Source organism: Hermetia illucens, chromosome 6 (genome assembly GCF_905115235.1).
Source record: "Hermetia illucens chromosome 6, iHerIll2.2.curated.20191125, whole genome shotgun sequence".
NCBI lineage: Eukaryota > Metazoa > Arthropoda > Insecta > Diptera > Stratiomyidae > Hermetia > Hermetia illucens.
In genome coordinates this window covers 30,344,864-30,366,937 of record NC_051854.1, presented here as the reverse complement: position 1 = coordinate 30,366,937, position 22,074 = coordinate 30,344,864, and the positions used below count along the sequence as shown (strand labels likewise).

The 22,074-nt window shown below is 42.9% G+C and overlaps 1 protein-coding gene across 1 annotated transcript in view; it reads left to right on the top strand.

Moving 5' to 3' along the window:
- The window catches only part of LOC119658982 (cadherin-87A), a 582,773-nt gene that overhangs the window by 260,859 nt on the left and 299,840 nt on the right, over positions 1-22,074 (top strand). The gene's annotated exons all lie outside the window — the stretch shown is intronic.

The window sequence follows — 22,074 nt, the reverse complement described above, 5'->3', positions numbered from 1 at the left end:
GTATACGGACGGGCTCTGAGGTATTAGCACCCTCAGATGTACGCACCGATAAGGTGGTATGCCACCCTTCCATGACTGTCGCCAAAAACTTTATTAGTTTCGGATCAATGCGATACAGATGTAGGATGTCGATTAGCCAGGTATGCGGAACGCTATCAAAAGCCTTGGCATAATCGATATAGCAACTGAAGAGGTTTCTTTGGCCTCTAGTTGCTTGTCCTACAACTACCGAGTCGATAATGAGTTGCTCTTTGCAACCCCTTGACCCAACTCGGCAGCCCTTCTGCTCCTCGGACAGAATGTTGTTGGTCTTGAGGTGCGCATTGATCCTTCCACTAATAATGGACGTGATGAATTTGTAGAGGGTTGGTACGCAAGTGATCGGTCTTGTGTCTGCGGGGTCCTGCACCGTGTCCTTCTTAGGGATAAGGTAGGTAATCCCCGCAGTGAGGAAAGGTGGAAATTTCTCCGGCCGACTCATGACCTCATTTATACTGCGTGCCAACCGACTGTGTACGCTGGTGAATTTCTTATACCAGAAATTCTGCGCCCGATCCAGACCTAGGCCCCTCCAGTTCTTCGAGATGTTTATGGCTCGTCGAACTTCCTCTTCGGTAACATCCGCAAAATTCATGCCAGGTGTATTGGCATGGCGGGTGCCTTCGGCGGTGATCCACTCAGCATGCTCAGCATGCTGGGCAGGTAACCCCCAAAGCCCACCCCAATACTCTTTCGCTTCCGTCACCGAGAACTGTATTGTCTGGGCGCTCTGTTGGGATTCGTTGAGAGATCTGAAAAAGCTCCGCTGGTTCCTCGCGTATGTTGCATTCTGGACACGTCTGGAATAACTTTCGCCATACCGTCGTAACCGACTGCATATGACAGAAAGTTTCTGTTTTAGTGTGTCCAGAATTTCAACTACGGGTGTCTGACAGGGGATGGCATAGTTCCGGTAAACCCTCTGCACTTTATTTCTCACCCGTCGGCTGGCATTGCCAGTAGTGATCTGAATCAGTCTAGCAATGTCCTGCCTTAGTGAGTCCCGCCGACGTTCCAGACGAATTTTCCATGGTGGATCTCTTTTGTCACTCAAACCAATAACGCGAAAGCGAATCTTCTGACCGTGCAATCTGATAGCCGCAACTGCATCACAATACACAAGTGATTGTAGTTGCAGCAGCGACATATCAGCACACAGTCGAGATGCAATCTCATCATTGATTTGAGATAGAATTCCCGGAGTTGCTGGAGATGCAAAGGATCCATATCCGAGAATTCTATACCCGCTCTTTGGAATTCGTCCCGAACCTCAGCGGAAACCTCAGCTGGACGGTGGAGAAGAGTGCTTCGGCGAGTACTGAACCTGTTTCCTGCAGTGCGGCGAGGTGTTGTTGATGCCGCCGCCTCTGCTCCCATCGACTCTCGGTCACCAGTTTCCCCGATGACTTCAAGTCGAACACGTTCCCTGATGGTGGCCGGGACTGTGTCGCTGCGAGTAATGAAGCGGTACTGGTCTGCGACTCGCTGCACAGTCACGTGCGCGAATTGCGGGAAACGCTCGACGAATCTCTGGTGCAACAAGGGGCGGTAAGATGTTGTACCCGCCCCCGCCGTTATTTCGCAGTAGGAGCGGATGATGAAGAGGTTCATTTCTTCAGTCCATTTCATCCGCTTCCTACGCGAACCTGCTGAAGTGGTCGCCACAGATTGTGGCGAAACAGCTTCAGCAGGCAGAGCTGTGCTCCTGGTCGTCGTGGCGCCTAGACGTCGAACCGCCCCACGACTAGCGGTTTCGACGCCGTGCTGTCCATTACGAGAGCCCGACCCAGTCACCAAGTCAGACGACTCCCGCCGGTTATTATTATTATTATTATTAATCTATATAAAAAATATCGCGGGGTACACCTCATAAATTACATAATCTTCATAATTTGACGAAGCAGTCATTTTAAGCTCCGTGCAAGCGCGCAGATATTTCCTTTCAAAGATCCTTGATTTCTTCAGCAAAGCAACGGAAGCAAATGATCTTAACCTTACAGGTAAGATAGGGAGCATAAAAGGGTTGTCCAAAAACATGAAGACGAGAGCTTTCTAGTGTAATTTTAATGTGTTCGTTAAAATAAAAATAGACCAGTTAATTTTTTCCTAAAATGCTTTGAATACCAAAACCTCCAGCACCTTGTTGATGTTAGCCAGCAAACTGCACCGGATGAAACCTTCCCTCTCTTTAAGATCAGGAACCCTCAGGCTTTCTTCCACTGTCCTGGAAGGAATGAATTGTTGAATAGATTATTAAACAAAATGCAATAATTACGAATGCGAACGTCCGGTAGATGCCTGAACATAGCGTTGGAAATGCTATCAATATCGGATATTGTTTACCCGTCTAAATATGGAGGTTAATTCCCTACATGAGACAAACTAATCATCCGGACTATCAGTCAATATGAGATCAGCAGGATTGCAGGACTGAACTGAAGAATCGCAGTGCTGTTCAGGCTTTTTTTTGAAATGTGGATATTTCATTCCAGGATTTCCGAAAGTTGCGTTGGTCCTAAGTCCGTTCTAGGCCGATGATTATTACAAAGTGCTTTTCTATAAGTTCGCGACATGGTATCCGAATCAGATTTGAACCGCGACCTTCGCTACAATAGTTTAATGTCTCTCTATATTACTCCAAGGTCTAAACTTTGGAACGACTTATTCAACTGTGTCCAGCGTCAAGTTCTCCGGCTTGGGAAGATACTGAAATATTTCCTCGTTGCTCAAGTTTTCGCCATCAGAAAGCGGATATTGCTCTCGATATCCCCGATCAAACCTCTCTTAGAACCTCTTCCAATCTGTTTGTTTAGAATTCAGCCTGTGGACACCACTGTCCATCGGCAGAATGTGGACTCTTCGTCCATCAAACAGAACCTCCACCACTAGAAGGGGAGAGGCTGTAGTATCCGTTGAGGATTCCTAAAATTTGAAGTTCAGGCACGCACTACCAATCGATTAGATTACGTTAAACGGTCTTATTTGAACATGTTCTATCGACAACCTTAAATTTCGCCCTGCGAAGCGTTCTTGTTTGTTCTCTTCACGCCTGATATTGCTGGAATTTATCACTTACATGAAGTTGTAATTCCATTTTGACACAAGTTTTCATAGGTGCTTCCCTTCACATCATCACGTGCACAACATTACGCAACCAAGATATCTCCTACGTTACTCCGAGAACTATTTCAGTGTCATTGTAATCTACAAAGGTAACAGAATTCAATCGCTGTCAACTCAAACGCAATCATCTCTTTGTCGAATGCCTCTTTTAAACTAGGTTGACATTACCATTACCTTAGTTCAGCACCAGATTTGCCGGTGGCTACCTAGAACAAATCAAATTGGTTCACAGATCGGCAATGGTAGGGCACTACTTGTCCAAATCCAATTAGTCGTCCTTGTTATTGCTGTCCGAAGTAACCTTTTGCTAGTTATAAACAGCAGGCAGGTGACTTGAGAGAATATGTAATCGAAAAAGGAATTTATTTCGACGACCCAGTGAGTTTGGTCTAACAAATAACATTGGCAATAGTTACTTAGTTAGATAGACTTGCAGAGAATCGATAGACAAGTTACAATGTTTCTTGTATGCCATATTTGTTATCACATTCTATCCTTCATTTAGGTTTTTTTTTGCATATGTGGTTATAATTCATATGCAGTGCATTTAGTAAATTCTGTGTATCAAATGGAGGATGAGGTCAAAGCCAAAGGACGTATCAATGATATGCATTAAGCGATTGGACGTAATTTCGATTCCCATAGTCAAATCATAAAATACAGTGGAGGATCCATTAGCTCATCGTTAGTAGGCGATTCCACGTACTAATTGTAGCTTTGCTCGGATGATGTCAGCTTCAAATGTAATTCATATTGGAACTTATTGTTCACATTATTACAGGGAGAAAATTGGTTTCGGGATTCAAGCGCGAATGTTGTACCGCCTATCATACGCATTTGTACAGATTAATTGAATAATTTGACCATGGTAGAAAGTACTATCGAAAATTCCGCAATATTGTCTCTATTGGCATCGTTTTGTGCATGACTTCCGTAGAATTTGTGAAATGTAATATCAGAATTCCATCATGAAGGTATTTCGCTCATGTATGCGAATAGACTGAATAATACCAGTTCTCATAAAATGAATATAAGCTCGTTGCAGGCCAATTTGACAATAACAACTATTATCCGTCAATAGTTTGAACGTGGTTGGGCGCAAATACAAAAACGCTTCAGGACTAAAAATGTTATTTCGATCCACTTTTGATTTTTTTATTTTCCCATTCTTACTATGCCTTTTATTATCGTTTTTATCTGGATTTCAAATATTTCATTCTGAACATAAAAATGGCTTATGTGTCCGGATAGTTTAGTGGTTAACTATTGTGCCCTTTTATTGTTTCAAGTTTTTTAACCGACAGGAACTTTATTACGATCCCTACTTCTAAGTATTTAAACCTTGCATCTGGAATTAAATATTCTCCTAGGCGCCGCCACCTACTTTGCACAAGTGCCGGACACTGTCCCAGAACGTATGTGGAGATTTGGCCACAGCATCTGTAGACAGTGTCCTTAGATATCCATACCTTCCCCAGGTGATAAAATTATCAGGCTAAACAGCCTTCAGTGACCAGCGCGTATTTCTACATGATCCGGGGGCTCTGCTTGGTGAGGATTAAACAAACTTTCGACTGCTTGAGTTCGTATTCTCTTATGAGTACCCTGGGTTGATCGAGTCCAAGTATGTTCGCCCAGTAAAGCTTCCCTAGACGTTCCCCCTGCTCCCAGCCATCAACACACTTCTGATTCCAGAACAGGGCTCTGGTCCATGTAGCGCCGTTACTTCTCCTTCCTTGGCCAGCTCGACCACTGTTTCATTGCCTTCTAATCCAATATGACCTCAGTCTGTTAAGGCATTCCCGTATCAGCTTAGAATTTACCTGGTTGGAACTAAGTGCCTTAAGAGCCGCTTTGTTTTCGGCTAGAATCGCAATGTTTTGCCCCTATAGTTCCTTTGGAGGTTGAAGGGGCCACACCTATCTGTGACGTATATTTCCGCCTAGAATATAATAGTGTGCTTACATTTTCTCTGGGCCAATGACCCCGGCGCCCATTCCCTTTTTGAGGGATCCGTCAGTATAACCGATAATCAGTTGCTTGTTTATATCGTAAAAGGAACCCTCAGTGTCATGCTATTCCTTCGTTTCAGTAGTTCGAGATACTGCCTGGAAAGAATACGAAATTTTCTTTGACTTAGGCAGCTTTTCTCTTGAGTGATACTCCCGGACATTTTGTATTTATATAAGGAAAGGAATCGATTGTGCAATTCCCTGACTTTTGTGCTAAGTTCAGTTCTGTCTGCCCAGATTGTCGCCTCATAGTTAATCATTGGTCTTACTATTGTAGTTTATGTCCAATGCATTTTTTTCGGGGTGAATCCCCAATTTTCTCCTGCTATGGACCTCTAAGTCATCAGATCCGTTGTAGCTTTCCGACATATGTTTCTTATATTTGTCTTGCAGAGTAGTTTTTGTCTAGTGTGATTCCCAAAAATTTGACTTCTGTTTCTTGTTTAACCTCCATGTTATATACTTTCATGGCTCTCAGGTGAGGTAGAGTGCGGTTCTTAGCGAACAGTATCCTACTGGCCCTGGTTGTATAGATGTGCAGCGCCGCCTTGCTACGCTAGGTTCTAGTAACCCTTAGCCAAGTTTGGATTCCATCACGTAGCGTATCCTTGTATTTGCCCCTACAGATTGAAACAATATTATAAGCGTACCCCTGGACCTGCATTCCAGTGTTTGTTAGCTCTCCGACGAGTGTATCAACTGCCACACGACACATTAACGGTGATAGTATCTGTGTACCCTGTATAAAACCTCGAATTAAGTTTCTGACAATTGAGTTTGCTTCCGTCGGCACTCTAATATGTCTATTTTCCAACATCCTGCCCAGAAGGCCAGCATGTTACTATCCTTACGGGTAAGGGCATTTCGTATCTCTGTATGCGATGTGTTATCGAACGCTCCTTCTATGTCCAAAAATCTACATTGTGATTTTTTTTTCTTTCGTTTCGTTTGCTAATATACGGCCCTTTCGGTTGACATTCTTGCCCAATGAGTGTGTTCACACAGATGCAGGGGAACACGCATTAGAAGGTTAGTTCTATACAGTTGTCTATGACCTTCCCCACTCTTTTGAATACCAATGATGTCAGGCAGGTTAGTCTCAAAAATTTAGGGTGAAAAGGATCCTTTTTACTCGGTTTCGGAATAAAGACCACTTTTGCCATCCTCCATGTCCTTGATATATATCCCAACACTATGTCGCCCCTTACCATCAAGAGGTACTAAGATGGTTTCCAGCCCTTTCTTAAATAGTGCTGTGAAAATGCCATCTACTCGGGATGATTTTAGTGGTTTAAAGGTTCCCATTCATCTTACCCTAGCTTCGGAGTATACCTCTTTTGCTAGTTTCTAATTTTCCTTTTAGTGTTTTTATGATGGCTGGCAAAGTGTTGTTGTCTTCCGCCGTAGGATAGAATCCCCGGAGTTTTGGAATGCAAATGTACCCTGCGGTCGTCATTCTCGGTAAATGTCCAATCTTCCTTCTTCAGACAGACAGAAAATATTGAAGTATTTTTGGCTATAGCTGTATCCCGGATGCTTCTATAGTTTGTTCTATCCAGTCATAGAATTCCCTGGAGCTGTTTCGTTTTGCGTCCTTGATCGCGATGGAATACGTCGTAAGTGTATTTCTGTTTGTTTCTCAAAGTTGAAGCATTTTTACATTTATGTACCCATTCTGGCAAGGTTCCCGTCCAACCAGGGTACAATCGTTTTTGACGTGACTGTCTTAGCCCAGCACCTGGCCTCATATGCATCAATGGCGACTCTGTTGATATCTTCCACCACTGTAGATGAGCCATATGGTTGTAATGTGTTCTACTAGGATTCTTTGGTTTTTCGCAAGAGAAATCCTAAATTACCTAGTAGGATGCGGTTATATGAACAGGAAGTGCATCATGAGGGGCATATCGGAGAAACTAATAGCCATTATCAGAGCGACATATATTGGCGCAAAATGTCATGTGTTGCACCGAGGTAAAATCTCAGAGAATTTTGAAGTCCAAAGCCAAGGTTGCATCCCGTCACTGATATTATTTCTTCTGCTATCAATAACGTTTTTCATGTTGGCTTATCCGCAGGACGTGGAGGAATTCAATTAACGATGACATCTTTTCTCAAACATCTCCACTATGCTGATGACATCTGTTTGTTCCCTTACTGGGTCGTGGAGCTTGGCCCAATGGCTCAGGAAGCGTAGTTTCAAGATAAATTCATATATTCTATCGAATAGGAGATGGAGATCCGAGAATGTATAACTTAGCCAATGCTCTGTACCTCCCACGTCCATTATTTGTCCATTGCAGTGCTCTAAATAAATAAATCCAAGTGCTGGAAATTGAGTAATGCATTTAGAGCTGTGCCGGATGTCATACACAGTTCTTTGCAATGTGGCTAGTTTACCGCGAAAACTCTTTTGTTTCACCTTAACTCACCACACTACGGACGTAGTAGCGAATATCGGCCCAATGATAGCAACATACATGTACATTACTACCTGAGGCCTAAGTCCCCATGTTGAATCAAAAGTCCCCCTACACAGCCCGTAACCTGTGAGAGTTTGTTTCATATTTACCCGTACATGCTTACTTCAAAGGCTTGTTTAGAATTGAAGGGTTGGACCTCTTCCTTTTTGTAAATAATACTATTGTAGTTTTATTTGGTTTTACTGAAAGTCCATACTTGAGGCACCAACTGTCAATCAAATCAACGGCTCCGTGCTTCCTGGTGGCATCACAAAGTTTTTGGAAAGGTGCACAGTCAAACGGCCCTTCAATGTTCCACACTGGTAAACGTGTTGGTTTTCATTTAGTGGGTGTGATCTTAGGCCCTTCTCGCGGATGTGACACTCAACCAGCCTCTCCAGACATTTTAGCGAAAATGATGATAGGCTGATTTGTCTGAAGTTATTTGGGTTTGAATAGCAATCTTTCCCAGACTTCCGTAAGGAGACTAGCTGAACCTTCTGTCTCACTACTCACTCTAAATGCTCTATACTCCCGGTCAGCATCACTGGATAGATGCCATCCATGCGATGTGCTTGCCTCAGTATGGTTGCCTCTCACTATTTTGACATCAGGCTCTCGGTCTCGAGGATCTCTCATCGAAGAAGATTCTAGTCCCCTTTACTGATCCAATAGCACAGATTTTGTTAAAACTTTGATCAGAAATATGTAAGGATTGTTCTGTAACTTTGCCAGCCTTGCTGCCAATTGATAGCAAGAGGCATTGGCACGCTCCAGGTTAATTTGACTAACCTTTATATTTATAGACATAAGTGTAGTCTAACGTAAAAGTCGCCTCTAACTGAAAAGTTTGCTGCGTTCAGCGTGAATCTCACCGGGGCTACCAGCTTGTCCTAACCTTAAGCCGAAAATTCCGCTTGCGTTTGTTTTTTTCTATATACGCCACACTTAGAAAGGATAGATCTGTTTCCACATACCGGAATTAGACCAGTTGCATCCACATCACCAGCTTTTTTATTCCGCTTTTCCTGGTAGTAACGGAAGAGAGGGTACTGTCAGGCAAGCCTGTAGTCTCTTCTCCTTTGCGGCTGAAGTTTCCTTCTGCCAAGCCTTGGCCTTCCGTTTTCTGGGAGAGTAAGGCAAGAATGTCACCGACGGCCCGGTCGCAATCAAGTATCCAGTTCATCTCATTGAGGGAGTTGCTGTGCACCCGGGTGGGGAAACATGAATCTGATGGACGCGCGTCGGCCACGATCTGGGTAGCCTAAATGTAATAGTAAAGTACCACAGGCTCCACCGCCACAAAAAGTCGATATCCAAGTGGAAGGTGGCACTGGGTAAGTCACCCATTAAGGAGGGGCGGTCATTGCATAGCCGGTTACACCACGCAGTGGAATCTCCTCTCCCAAGTTGGCCAATGAGGGGGTCATCAGAAGAGCATTGTCCAGTTCAGAAGCTTACCCCCTCTGTCTCGCTGAAAAGTTATGCAATTGCAATGTCGCCCTATAACTGTAGAGCATGTTGCAGATATTAGGGAAAGTTTCCTGTTATGGGGGTACTAGTAATCGCTTAGATGAATAGTGCAGACCGAAAACTAGCGTTAACCGTTTAACCGGCATGAACGAAACGGGAGCCATGTCTTCGAGTTCAAATGAGAATTTATTTTATTGGTTTTTATAGATTTTTTTTATAAAAATGTTTCTTTATTTTGGCTTATTTAGCAAATTATCTAATCATTAAGTGCCTCCAATAGCCGATTGACTTTGCTTTAAAAATCTTGATAATGCAACATTTTATCCTGCTTTTTCCTTTTCCTGCATCATTTTGTGTATACACTTTGCATACATTCAACATGGATACGTACATATTTATTGCAGTTTGCATATGAAGTCCTTACCTTTTGAATACCAGCGGAATGGTTTGCAATAAAGCAGAAACCATAAAATCATCAATGAGTTGTAAAACAAATAAACGCATGGAATGCCTAATGGTTTGGTTTAACGGTTATTTGTTTACATATGGAATGTTTTCGACGTGTTTTTGTACAGTGTACATATGTGTATGTTACCCTACTCAGGAGAAAATGAAGCTTCATATGATGATTGTCTTTGAGTACAAGATGTCAAGGGCCAGCTATCGAACATGCAGCACACCCTACCCTACCGGAGTTACTTCCACTTTCCGCTGAAGGTTCCAATACCTGGGATGCAGCAACACCCGTGTTCTTATTCCTAAAGAACTTCGTTAATATACCCCATTAAATGAACGTTATATCGTTGCACGTTATGTTCCAGAGATTCGCACCTTGAATGGAACCATGCGCTTCATCAGACCTTGTCTGTATCCTTTGTATCCTACCACGTGTTTCAAATATAAGCTCACGATCTTTTAGTGAACTCTGCTGCATCTTTAGCAAATGTCCTGAGACTCCAAACATGAAATATAGCATCGCTATGATCGCTTTTCCAAAATTACTGATGTTCAGTGTTGCAAGCAGAGCTACTCGTCTTGACAAGTAGTTTATTCGTTGGTTTTCAAATAACTTACCAGCTGGATCCAATTGTAGAGGAATCTATATGCGGATGGCCCGGTGGGATTCCTTTTGCTTCACTAAACGAGATTCACTGTTATTAGGTTGTTGCACATGAAATGCCCGATTTGACAATCAAGTGAAGTTAGTTGCGATTTTGTTGTAACAAACCACCACCAGTTGGCGCTGGTAGTGTCGGATAATTAAGTATAAATACTTCTACATTTAATCAAATAGTCATTTCAGTTTTGACCACCGTTGTGATAACAGTGAATAAAAAGGAAAAAATGATGGAAAAGAGCCAAGAATGTATACTTTTTCTGTATGAGTTCAAACTCGGTCATAAAGCAGCGGAGGCGACCAAGAACATTAACAGCGAATTCGGAGCTGATACGGCAAGCGAACGAGCCACACTACACTATTCAACAGTTTCCCGGCACTTGCAACAACTTGGAAGAGTGAAAAGCTCGACAAATGGTTTCTGCATGCACTTATGGAGCAAAACATGGCGCTTCGAATGGAAATTTGCAGTTCTTTATTCACCGGCAACAGAACCGATCTCCTTTTGCACAGAATAGTGGCATGTGATGAAAAGTGGATATTATACGACAATCGTCGCCGATCAGCCCAATGACTGATGCTGATGAGCCACCGAAGCATATACCGAAACCGAGCCTCCATCCGAAGAAGGTAATAGTGACCGTTTGGTGCTCTACAGCTGGAGTTATCCACTATTCTTTTTTGGGTCCTGGAGAAACGATAAATGCACAGAAATATTATACCCATCTGGAGAAAATGCACGAAAAATTGAGTATTCAACGGCCGAGATTGGTCAACAGAGATGGTGTGAAACTTCTTCACGACAATGCACGATCTCATGTATCCAAAACAACAGTTCAAATGTTGAACGAATTGCAGTATGAGACTCTGCCTCATCTACCATATTCACCGGACCTTTTGCCAACCGACTACCACTTGTTTAAGCATTTGGATCATTTTTTGGCGGAAAAATAATTTAGAAACGAAGAGGCTGTCAAAATTACCTTCAACGAATTTATTAACACCCGACAGTTGGACTTCCATGAAACTGGTATACGTGCTCTTGAATCTCGTTGGGAAGTATTTTGAATCCACTGGTACCTATTTTGATGAAATAAATAAATTTTTGTTAGCTTTACAGTCGTTTCAAATTTTAGTACCAAAACGGCCATTTCATTTGCAAAAACCTAATAGTTTGTCCATATCTCTGGAAAAACTCCTTATAATAAGCAAACATCATACATTTCCAACTTCATCCATGAGCGCTGGATGTTTTAGCTATGTGGCATTAACCTTAAAGTCATTGCGACATGTTGGCACTCATGCTTACTTAGGCGACAGAATGCTGAGTCCGCTAACCCAGAAGAAGTTTGTTCAACATCATGGTCACGGTTTATAATACTGTCCTTAACTAGCTCATCGTAGTGCTTATTGCCTCCGTGGCACTTTGAGCGAAGACTGCTTGCCAAACACGCAAACTTCTTGGAACTTTTTCCAGGTTTCAAGGTTCTTGATTGGGGGCTGCTTATTTGATATTCTATTGACAGAGTAACTCTGGTAATAGGCTGTTCACTGTCCACCAGCTGAGATCCCTAGTCTGAGATCAAATAAGCTTTTTTGCTACTCATCCGTATGGGTCATCAGTAAAATTTCATTGATGATCTGAAATTGCAATTGCTATGGTGGATGCAAATAAAAGTATTAATAATATTTATATGGGCAATTATCACGAAATGCTTATAATAGTTTAATTGGATAAATTACATAAATTACAATTTTAATTACTGATTGCGAAGTTAAAACTGCGACGGGGGTGAATACTAACCGTGCCTACATATATCAATAGGATTTGCTATGCATAAAGCCACTTGTTACCCCTAAAAGTTCATTATTGGTACTTTATAATAACGAGTTAAATTTGTTCTGCTAATTGGTTTTCTACCTCACTGAACATTATTTAAAATGTAAAAGGCAAATTACGGAGCATGGAAGTTTAAAATTGTGCAACATTCCGCAAAAAAAGTTAGAAGTACTTTTGGATGGAAAGTAGGCCAAGTTATATTATGTTAATATTTGGGGTGTGTTGCATTAATCATGGATTACCGCCCGCCAAACATGTAACATTAACCATTTTAATAAATAAATGAAAAGGCCGATAATTATTATAGAAACATAATCGTTTATGCACATTCAAGGTGAGTTGGGGGAATATTGCGGTAAGAAGATATTGCTGTTAAAAAGGCAAATAATATGATTGATAATATGAATTCTATGAACATACTATTTATACTATATTTAAGTATGGAAGACTGAGTCCTAGTTGGAATTTATTCTATTAACTTACAAGTTTTTAGCCCGTTTTTATCTATCTAAGTGTCCACTAATTAACTTGTTGCGAGGTACTACCCAGCTTGTAATGAATTTTGCGTTAATAATCTTTGGGCCTGAAAAATCAATCCCATGATGGGGGTCTAACCGGTGACACGGCGAACGCTGTAACCTATGGGGTAATGAAAAGCTAGACTAAACTAGGAATAAAGATATCCCCATTGCTTATTAGTAAGAATTATCTTTTTAATCTGTTTAAAAAATATTATTTGTTAATCAGATGCTAAGTGGGTATTGCCTAGATTTCCCTGTGTAGTTCAGCTACTTTTTAACCCTACGAGTTCGTTATAAGTATTGAGACAAATTGGTGTTCTTTCGTATCGACACATCAACTTCTTCTTTTTCTTTAGCTTTTGTCCCGTTCACAAGCGGGTTCGGCTCCTCGTGATCGGTTCCGCCATTTGGCTCTATATAATGCCTGATCTGGGTGCAATTTCGGAGCTTTTAAATCCCCATCCAGCGTATCAAGCCACCGTTGTTTAGGTCTGCCTTTTGATCGTTTACCATCGATTTCGATGTTCAGACCAATCTTGGCAAGTGAATTCTCGTTACTACGAATAGCGTGACCATACCATCGAAGAGGCCTCTCTTGCAATTTTTCCACGATCGGTGCAATCGTCAAAAATTCAGTTTTGTTTAAATTCAATGAATGAGACGATCATTTCATTTTTGGACAAGCTGCTCGAGATCATTTTTGCTATGTGATGCTAGGTAAACATCATCTGCATAAAGCAGTGTATTAGGCGCTGGACGTTGGATGCCCCGTGTGACGGTGTCCATAACAAGAACATAGAGGAATCGTGAGAGGACGCTTCCTTGATAAACAACAACAGAGACACGAAGCGGTTTTGATACACCCGCCATACTTCGAACTTTACTTTTCGGATCGTGGTAGAGCAATTAAACCCAGTGCACGAGTTCTTCTGGCACTAAGTGTTGTCGTAAAGCATACCAGATGAGTTCGTGTGAAGCGGTCAAACGCTTTCTCTAGGTCCAGAAATGCAATGTAAAGAGGGTGATGCTTCTTACAGGGTTTCTCCATGAGTAACCGCGCAGCGTGTATTGCGTCAGTAGTTCCGTAATTGTTGACAAATCCTGCTTCATTCACGGTTATTTAAACGATTTCGGGAATACGGTTGTCAAGAATGCGTTCAAAAATCTTCATGGTATGGGAAAGTAATCGGATTGGACGGTAATTTGAACATTCTGCTGGACAACCTTTCTTTTTCCATATTGGAATAGTGGTACTTTCTTTCCAGTCAGATGGTGTTCTTCCTTCCTGAATAACCCGATTAAAGAATTCACTGAGCCACAATATTGGGTCCCAGTTCTTCGCTTTCCAGAGCTCAAATGCGATGTCGTCAGGTCTTATGGCTTTCCCCGGTTTCAATCGTTTTATTTTCTCCTCGACTTCAGTTGCGTAGGTACCTGTCGTGGAGACTTAATCCTACGGTCTTCTTAAGACACGGATTGATTTTGTGACCACAATCAGAGTCCCGCTGAGACAAGCAACAACGGTACCAGTCTATACCAAGTGCATGGCTTAGCATTCATACTGGTGGATGCAAGACATACCTAAATCTCTACCGAACTAAGGAGTACGGCACCCGTGTTGAAATACAACACCACGCCGAGGCCCGAAGGCCTCATCTCGTTTGAACATAACCACAACCTCCATGAAACTCCCACTAGAGGGCCTACCGCAAATAACCGAGCTGACCTCACATACAACGGGAGTTCACCCGAAGTATTAGAGTCCAGGAGCTATCCTGGTTCCCATGGTACCAGTATACCCCTGGTAAGGTTTCGTGGCCAAGTACCACTTCAGATGAGTCCCCGTGCAGACTAGGGTCCGATCGCCCTAATTAGGCCTGTGGAGCACTCGCCTACTGCATCACGGCCGGCAAACCAAAGTGAGTACAGCGTCTCCCGGTGCCACTACTATGGAGGTTCTTCTCGGCCACTTGGTTTTGGTTTGGCCGACAGGGTTGCCGCCCCGTCTTCCTCACCGCCACCTCTGAGCACCAGTTGAGCTGGTCCAAATGTCGGCAATGATTGTGGAAGTAGAGGATGAGCCAATTCTTCAGTTGAAATCTGCTGGAAGTATTCTCGCCATCTATCCGTTGCAGCTCGACGGTTGGTAAGCAAAGTACCGCTCGGGTGATAGCGATTGCTTTCTTTGCTTCCCGCTTTGCATTCTTATAAATTTGCCAATTGGCGAGCGTTTTATCGTCGAGAAATTTGTGGTAGAGGCAGAAAGGGTAGACAATATATTATAGTCGATTTGTTTTATAAAATGTGGCAAGATGAGACAACCGTTTAATGAACCGCGTATTCATAAGTAATATTTGAAATAATAAAAACCTGGTGTTTCTTTTTCGTTGGTGTGAATATTTATTCTTGCAAATACCGATATTTCGGGAACCACTTGTTGCCTTCATCAGTGCTAACAAGTTTGAAAACTTGTTAGCACTGATGAAGGGAACCAGGACTAAAGCTGTCTGGCGTCCTGACCTACGCCATCGCTCCATCTTAGGCAGGGTCTGCCTCGTCTTCTTTTTCTACCATAGATATTGCCCTTATAGACTTTCCCGGTCGGATCATCCCCATCCATATGGATTAAGTGACCCGCTCACCATAACCTATTGAGCCGGATTTTATCCACAACTGGACGATCATGGTATCTACAAATAGATTTCGTCATTGTGTAGGCTACGGAATCGTCCATCCTCATGTAGGGGGCCAAACATTTTTCGGAGGGTTCTTCTCTCGAACGCGGTCAAGAGTTCGCAATTTTTCTTGCTAAGAACCCGAGCTTGCGAGGAATACATGAGGACTGGCAAGATCATAGTCTTGTACAGTAAGAGCTTTGACCCTATGGTGAGACGTTTCGAACGGAACAGTCTTTGTAAGCTGAAATAGGCTCTGTTGGCTGACAACGACCGTGCGCGGATTTCATCATCGGTTGTGATTTTCGACCCTAGATAGGAGAAATTGTCAACGGTCTTAAAGATGTATTCTCCTATCCTTATTCTTCCTGTTTGACCAGTGCGGTATGATGTTGTTGGTTGATTGGTCTTCGGTGCTGACGTTGCCACCATATATTTTGTATTGTTTTCATTGATGTGCAACTCAAGATCTCGCGCCGCCTGTTCGATCTGGATGAACGCAGTTTGTACGCCTCGGGTGGTTCTTCCCATGATGTCGATATCGTCAGCATAGGCCAATAGTTGGGTGGACTTAAAGAGGATCGTACCTCTTGCATCTACCTCAGCATCACGGATCACTTTCTCGAGGGCCAGGTTAAAGAGGACGCATGATAGTGCATCCCCTTGTCATAGACCGTTGTTGATGTCGAATGGTCTTGAGAGTGATCCTGCTGCCTTTATCTGGCCTTGCACATTAGTCAGGGTCAGCCTAGTCAGTCTTATTAATTTCGTCGGGATACAGAATTCTCTCCTGGCCGTGTTCAGGTTTTACCCTGGCTATGCTATCATAGGCGGCTTTAAAGTCGATGAACAGATGGTACAACTGTTGTCCATATTCCAACAGTTTTTCCATCGCTTGCCGCAGAGAGAAAATCTGATCTGTTGCTGATTTGCCTGGAGTGAAGCCTCTTTGGTATGGTCCAATGATGTTCTGAGCGTATGGTGCTATTTGGCCTAGCAAGATAGAGGAAAATATCTTATAGATGGTACTCAGCAACGTGATACCTCTATAATTGCTGCACTGTGTGACATCTCCCTTTTTATGTATGAGACAGATAATGCCTCGTTGCCAATCGCCAGGCATTGATTCGCTGTCCCATACCTTGAGCACAAGTTGATGAACCGCTTGGTGTAACTGGTCGCCTCCATATTTAACCAATTCGGCTTTAATTCCATCGGCTCCTGGCGACTTATAATTTTTTAGCCGATGAATTGCATGGACTGTTTCTCCTTAACTTGGTGGTGGCAGTATTTGTCCGTCGTCTTCAGTTGGCGGGACCTCCAACTCGCGGTTGTTCAGTAGCTCATCAAAGTACTCAACCAATCGCTCGAATATGCCCATTCTGTCGGAAATCAGATTTGCCTCTTTGTCTCGGCAAGATGAGCATCGAGGTGTATAAGGCTTCATCCTGCTGACTGGTTGGTAAGACTTGCGCGCCTGGTGCGGTTGCTCCCTGTACTTTTCTAGTTCACAGACTTATTGGTTCTCCCAGGCTTTCTTTTTCCGGCTGTGAAGTCGCTTCTCCGCTCGACGGAGTTCGTGCTAGGTCTCTGCGCGTGCCCGCGTTCTCTGAGAATGCAAAATTACTCATATGCGGCATTCTTCCGTTCCGTTGCTAGTTTACATTCATCCTCAAACCAGCCGTTCCGACTCCTTTTGCGGCTGGGGCCAAGTATGTTTGTAGTCGTATCCATGATAACGTTCTTCAGGTGATTGTGAAGATCATTTGTTGATGACCTCCAGGTCCTCTGTTGCGGCATCCATTTCCCTCTTATAGGTGCCGCGCTGTCAACCATATTAGTTCTTATTATCTGGATGACGTGGCGAGCTTAAATAAACCATGATATTTTCCTCCAAACACCTCGACTGTGGTGATGATGTCTACTCGTTCTTTCACCGAATCATTGACCTATGGTAAATTGCTTGAATTTGGATGAAAAGGCAAGCAGAGTCCGACTAATGGCCGATTACGGAAACGTCGAGGGGGATTGTCGAGGGCTCTGTTTCGCTACCATATACCACATCACGAAATAGCTTGCGAGTGGTGGAGAGCCCTTCGAGGGTTCTGTGAACAACTTCCAATCTCATCGATTCAAGTCTGCGCCACTACCTGGTCGATACAGGCGGTTCTTCCTGTATCACGGGATCATAATTTAATATCGCAATCGTTGAAACTCACGGCAGTAAATTCTTCGTCGATCTGAACGTACGGCTACAGGCAGACAGACTTGAGTTTAAGGCTTCGACGAGCGTTTTCTTGGCGCTTCATTATCGCGGACATCAGCATTCCCACCTTAGGCGCGGATTTCCTGTGCCACTATGGGTTGCTAGTGGATATACACAAAAGGACCCTCGTTGACCCCACAGTTTCTCTTATGAAGGGGCACTCCACAACAGGTGTCTTTGCAATGGATGTCTCCGTAGGCGTCGTTGGCCCGGAACTCGCTGGAATGGAAATGGAGAGGTCGCCTTGGATTATTGACATAACACGCTATGAGTACGCGTGGCAGGAAGATATTCGCGGTTGATATGGGCTAGGAAATATCGTGGAAAAATTGCGCTGACGAGACCTTTACTAGCTAAGATTGATTTTCCGATCGGAAACAACCCAAGGCCGACCGAGTGCTTAGGGGGATTTTTCCGAGTCAAGATTAGAATAAGAAGTAAAGTATTGGACAATGACGCGGGTAGTCATCTCCGCTCTTCAAAGCGCTGGGCAATTTTGGTGAGGCAGCGGTTGCCGTTGATTCTAAGAGAAAGCAAGTGAGACAAGAGATGGTATTATCGTTTGTAACAACTGAAGAGTGCAGCAATCCAATGATGATTGAAATAGGTGTCCCTTATAAGGATAGTGTTGTATGGTTTATATCCAACGTGAGATGTCAATTGTAAAAATATGTTTCCTATGACTGCAAAATTTGAACTCAAAGAGGCCTCTTGAGATGGCGGGCGTACAGAGAAGAAATCTATCTTAGTTACTCGAAAAGTAGTTTCTGCTACTTTTCGGATCTCCTTCGTATGTATTATATAGTTCGAGAGCTCTAATACAATATCCATAAAACTTTGGTGAAGATCTATTCCTTTACAAATTTTAAGAAAGTAAATTCTGCAATTACCATCATCAAAGCTACGTGTAAAAGTCTATGCATTGTATAGAGATCCCGGACTCATAGAGTATAGTTCCTTGTTCAAAAAGCAATTATTCTTCCTTTCGAGTAGATCACGTCTGAGCTTACCTGCCTAACTAAAACATATGGATGTAATTAGGTTCCCCTTGTCCCCTAACCAAGCAGATACACGGACATGTTCTGGATGCACGTGAAAATTTCCTACCTCTTTGTGTGTCCATTTACAATGCCATTAGCCGTGATTTATATTTATATCTACAATTTACTAACCTTAAGTACCACGCTGAAAGCTTACCAAAAAAACTAAGTATCTTACTACATCACGGCCTTTAAACATTGAAGAAGTCCTGGTTACTGTGGCGAAAAGTACTAATGACTCTGTTCCAGCCCGTCATCTTCCACATATAAATTGTAGAAGCGGGAAAAACATCTTGAGGTTACATGAAAGCTGGTAAATCCTTCAGATTTTTATGTCCTTGGCAACGGGAATGAATATGAAAAGCTACTGGCGGAAAAGAACAATGCGAGCCAGGCGTGTTTGTAAAATATGATGGCTGTTAAGGCAATTATATAAACATGTTTCTCGTGTTGCCTGGAAAGTGCAAATTGCAAAAAATTAAAAAGGGTTTTTGAGTAGAAAGGCCAAGGAATATCCGCGAGTTGAATAAATTACCACTTATATGGTGCAAGCATGTTGTTGGTTATTCTAAATGCCTGAAAGAAGGACAAGAACGGATCAAATTAGCATACATAATGACTCTTTGGAAAAACTCTATATTTGGAAGTTCTTTGGGTTGTTAAATAATGAAAACACCCTTTTCCTGCTTATTAACCTGTTTGTGTAAAGTGAAAGTTGATTATTAACCATTATGTAGATATTCATCAATATTTACAATAAAGAAGGCAAGTGGTATCCTGGATGCAGAAGTCAACTACCCTTTTCCCTAGCAGCTTCAAAATATAATATTTACGACAGCATCCTATTGTAGAGACACAAAGCTTCAGGTTCAGAAATTAGAGGGAGAAAACGTTTGTTGCAAGGATATCCCATTAAATTTGGCTTGGATTTGGAATTGTTAGTATGGAATAAAAAGGCAGCCCAAGATGATACGACTCAGACCAATGCTTGACTAAAAAATTAAAACTTTCAAACGTTGATAGCAATGCGTCTTAAAAGACACATATATATCTATAGCAATTGCAGTTGAAATTACAGCTAGTAGTTAGTAGTTAAGAAAATTAACTATTAGGTTGGAAACTATGAAACAAGCGTTGAATAGAAATGAAAATCGAAAAGCGCTATTTTTTACAATATTTATTATTTTTAATCGAAATAATTTCCATGGGGATCTACCATGTTCTGCCAAAGGCTAGACAAGCCACAAATCATCATCATCATCAACCGGTATCCGGTCTAGGCCTCCCTTAATAAGGAACTCCAGACATCCCGGTTCTGTGCTCGGGTCCATCAATTCGATATCCCTAAAAGCTGTCTGGCGTCCAGATCTATGACATCGCTTCATCTCAGGCAAGGTCTGCCTCGTCTTCTTTTTCTACCATAGATATTGGCCTTATGGACTTTCCGGGCTGGATCATCCTCATCCATACGGATTAGGTGAGTCGCCTACCGTAATCTATTGAGCTGGATTTCATCTACAGCCTGACGGTCATGGTATCGCTCATAGATTTCGTCGTTATGTAGGCTACGGAATCGTCCATCCTCATGTAGGGGGCCAAAAATTCTTCGGAGTATTCTTCCCTAGAATGCGGCCAAGAGTTCGCAATTTTTCTTGCTAAGAACCCAAGTCTCCGAGGAATACATGAGGACTGGCAAGATCATAGTCTTGTACAGTAAGAACTTTCACCCTATGGTGAGACGTTTCGAGCGGAACAGTTTTTGTAAACTGAAATAGGCTCTTTTGGTTGCCAACCGTGCGCGGATTTCATCGTCGTAGCTTTTATCGGTTGTGATTTTCGACCCTAGATAGGAGAAATTGTCAACAGTCTCAAAATTGTAGTCTTCTACCTTTATCCTTCCCGTTTGACCAGTGCGGTTTGATGTTGTTGGTTGATTAGTTTTTGGTGCTGACGTTGCCACCATATATATTGTCTTACCTTCATTGATGTGCAGCCTAAGATCTCGCGCCAATCAACGCAGTTTGTACGTCTCGGGTTGTTCTTCCCATGATGTCGATATCGTCAGCATAGGCCAGTAGTTGGGTGGACTTAAACAGTATCGTAACCCTCACATTTGTTTCAGCATCACGGATTACTTTCTCGGGGGCCAGGTTAAAGAGGACGCATGATAGGATATCGTCGTAGACCGTTGTTGGTGTTTCATAGTTTCGATAGTGATCCTACTGCTTTTATCTGGCCTCGCACATTGGTCAGGGTCAGCCTAGTCAGTCTTATCAATTTCGTCGGGATACCGAATTCTCTTATGGCCGCGTACAGTTTTATTCTGGCTATGCTATCATAGGCGGGTTGAAAGTCGATGAAAATATGATGCAACTGATGTGCATATTCCAACAGTTTTTCCATCGCTTGCCGCAGAGAGAAAATCTGATTTGCTGCTGATTTACCTGGAGTGAAGCCTCTTTGGTATGGTCCAATGATGTTTTGGGCGTATGGGGCTATCCGGCCTAGGAAGATAGCGGAGAATATCTTATAGATGGTACTCAGCAAGGTAATACCTCTATAATTGCTGCACAGTGTGATATCTCCCTTTTTATGTATGAGACAGATAATGCCACTTTGCCAGTCATCAGGTGTTGGTTCGCTGCCCCACACCTTGAGCACAAGTTAATGAGCCACTTGGTGTAATTGGTCGCCTCCATATTTAACCAGTTCGGCTATAAATCGATCGGCTTCTAGCGACTTATGATTTTTAAGCCGATGAATTGCACGGACTGTTTCATCTACACTTGGTGGTGGCAGTATTTGTCCATCGTCTTCAGTTGACGGGACCTCCAACTTGCCGATGTTCTGGTTGTTCAGTAGTTCATCAAATTACTCAACCCATCGCTCCAATATGCCCATTCTGTCGGAAATCAGATTTCCCTCTTTGTCTCGGCAGGATGAGCATCGAGGTTTGTAAAGCGTGATACTTCATCTCTGTTGACTCCGGTTATTGCGGCTTCCATTTCCCTCTTATAGGTGTCGCGGAGGGCTGTGTTGTGGATAGCTAGAGTGTTAAGTCTCACCTGAGTGTCAGAAGGGATTCTAGGTTGTGTTATTATTCGAGCTCGGAGTACCATGCCAAAGAGATAGTGATCCGAGTCTGTATTGGCCCGCCTATATGTTCTGACATTCATCAAGGCTGAGAGGTGGCGGCGTTCGATCAACACGTAGTCAATTTGGTTGAAAGTGGTACCGTCTGGAGAGGCCGACATTTGTTTGTGGACCGTTTTCCACGCATACCAGGTACTAGCAACAACCATTTCGTGTGACACTGCTAATTGAATAATTTGCAGTCCGTTATTATTTGTATTTTGATGTAAGCTGTGGGAGCCAACGTATTGCCTGAATATGAGCTCCGTCGTTCGAGGTTTCGAGGGTTCATTCTGCTGCCTCGTAGGAGGTATCCTTGTCCGACTCTGCAGTTTCCTCTGTAGGGGCGTGAATATTAATGAGGCTTATGTTTC